We start from the raw sequence: 2,646 nt of genomic DNA, 5'->3' as shown, positions 1-2,646 counted from the left end.
AGCATGCATGTTCCCTCATTAGGCTCTGAAGGGACCATCTTGAAATTGGTATTAATAGCCGGCTGGGCGTATGGTGCGCAGGATAAAAATGGGCTGGCAGTCCATGGAGGAGTATACAAGAAGGAATATTGGGAAACAGAACAATAGCCTGCACAGAGGCCAGAAACACAAAAATGCAAAAAGGGTATTCTTTACAGGGCACCCATTTGCCTTTATATGTACTAAAAGCAGGATCTCTAAAAGCTTTTCTCTTGCAGCTAGGAACTCGTCAGGCCTGCCCCCTGTTTCCATTCCTCTTTGCCCTGGCTTTGGAGTCACTGGTTATCTGCATTTGGAACTCTCTACTTGTTAAGGGACTGCAGATTGGTCTTCTGGGGTCAAAGATTTTACTTTATGTGGTTGATGCCCTTTTGTATTTTCATGATGCAAATTCCTTCCTTTGGGCTGTACTCGCTCTCTTCAATGAGTGACTACCATGGAGGAATGTGTTGTTTCAATCTAAAGTTTTAATAACTTTACATCCTCTTATTAAGTCTCCGATCAGAATGCAAGACAATATTGTTGAGGGGTGTACAACAACAAATTTTATTTGGCCTGCTTGTTTTAATTTTTGTGGTAATTAACTGAAAAATAAAATACAGAGCAATGTGTCCATGTTTTGCTGATAGCACAGAATTACGTAGAAAAAGAAAAAAGTAAAAAAAGTAAAAAAAGTAAAAGAAAAAAGTAAAAAAGTAAAAAAAGAAAGAGTAAAGCTCAGCTAGATAGTAACATATTGAAAAGGATCCTAGCAAAATCGAATGAATAAATGTCAGATTAAATGTTTTTGTTTTGCCATCCTCTAGAATTGTGAGGAGTTGAGCATAGTGGGTTTTCTTCTGGTTACAACTTAAAGTATTATGTATTTTTTATTATCTTACCACATGGTCTACCACAATAACATAATCTATATTGTACTAACAGGCTTTCTGAATCTAAAATACATCAAAATTCTATTTTTATTTTGGTGTTGTTTTATCATATATTGTGTTACTATTTCTGGAAATCTTTTTATTGTGGTTTTATTTCATCTGAGTAAAACACTTGAGTCTCCCATGTATTTCTTCATCACCCAACTATCATTGCTTGATATAATTCTGTCTACAGATATTATTCCCAACCTTCTGTATATCATCTTACATGATGGATGTACCGTGTCTCTTGCTGGATGTATCATCCAGTTCTCCTTCTTTGCCCATGCTGAGGCCTCAGAGTGTTTTCTACTGACTGTGATGTCCTATGACCGGTATTTGTCCGTCTGTAAGCCCCTGCATTACAATTCTATAATGAACCAATCAATTTGCATTAAATCAGTGATTACCATTTGGTTACTAGGTTTTACAATGACATTGGTTCCATTTCTTTGTGTAGTTTATACTACTGTGGACCAAACATCATTCATCACTTCATCTGTGACTTTGAACCCATACTTGAGCTTTCCTGCTCCGATACTTCATGGCTCCATAATCAGACCTATGTAATAGGTTTCATCTGTGTTGTAACACCTTTTATATTAATTGTTATATCATATATCTATATTGTTTCAACTATCTTTAAAATTAAATCACTTACAGGAAGAAAAACATCCTTCAACACCTGCACTTGACCGTAGTGTGCATTTTTTATGGAACTCTAACTGCTGTGTATATGTTTCCAACAAAAGTACAACTAGATATTCTGAACAAGGTCCTCTCTCTCTTTTACACCATAATGACTCCACTGCTTAATCTGATCATATACACATTTAGGAACAAGGACTTTAAAAAAGCTATTGAGAATAAAAAAAAAGATAATCTCTTTAAATTAAAAATGCAAAGGTAATAGATAATTAAACAAAAAAATAATCTTCCCAATCAAGCAATTTATACAATTAAGCAGGTGTACCTAGTAAAGTGGCCTATGAGTATATACATATATACACTTGTAGCATAATTCCCAGCCGTTTTGCTGGATGTGGGTCCGCCAGGGTTACCGCTAGCAACAACGGCACATTTAAGCATGTTCTCCAAGTGTGAGCACTGAGACAAGAAACAGTCCAGCATCTTTGGGTTTTGTATTTATTTAGGAACTTGGATGGGAGAAGGGAATGAGTGGGATACTCCTCTGGCTCAACTATTCACAAGGTAATGGGACAACTGAGAAAAATGCCTCTTGACGCTGGCTAAAAGCCGATCAGCACCGGTTGGCGCTTGTTAATGCTGACTTGCTGTCTGTTGACTCTGGACTGACTTTGACACTCCCCGGTGACACAAAGTCCTTTGTACAGCTCCCTTTAGCCCTCCTGGCTGAGATAGCTACTTGTAAATACTGCTGCAACTCTTAACACTCCAGGGCCCACACTGGCACCCTCATTACAGACTTCTCTTCAGGGCTTAGGCTCTGGCACCTCCTTCCTAAGCCTCCTCTACTGGTTAGCTGGCTCCTGGATCCCTCTGACCTTCCGGAGTGGTCCCCTATCCTAGACAGAGCCCCTGGGCAGTTTACAGTACTCACGACACTGCTTTCCTGGAAACCTCAACCTGCTGTCCTCTAGGCCGACCGCCCAGGACACCTTCTTGGCGCTGACAGGAGGAGAGACAGCTGTCACCCTCCTCCTGGGACTTTGCT

General features: G+C 39.4%; 1 pseudogene across 1 annotated transcript; it reads left to right on the top strand.

Annotated features, from left to right (window-relative positions):
- The first annotated feature begins 1,094 nt into the window (after positions 1-1,094).
- LOC309552983 (olfactory receptor 2W1-like) lies at positions 1,095-1,860 on the top strand (annotated as a pseudogene). The gene has a single exon. The product of its transcript is annotated as an olfactory receptor 2W1-like (transcript).
- Positions 1,861-2,646: the final 786 nt, after the last annotated feature.

Source organism: Pelophylax lessonae (assembly GCF_965119305.1).
Source record: "Pelophylax lessonae genome assembly, chromosome: 4".
Lineage (NCBI taxonomy): Eukaryota > Metazoa > Chordata > Amphibia > Anura > Ranidae > Pelophylax > Pelophylax lessonae.
The sequence above is the reverse complement of the archived record's forward strand: the minus strand, read 5'-3'. Positions and strand labels throughout refer to the sequence as shown.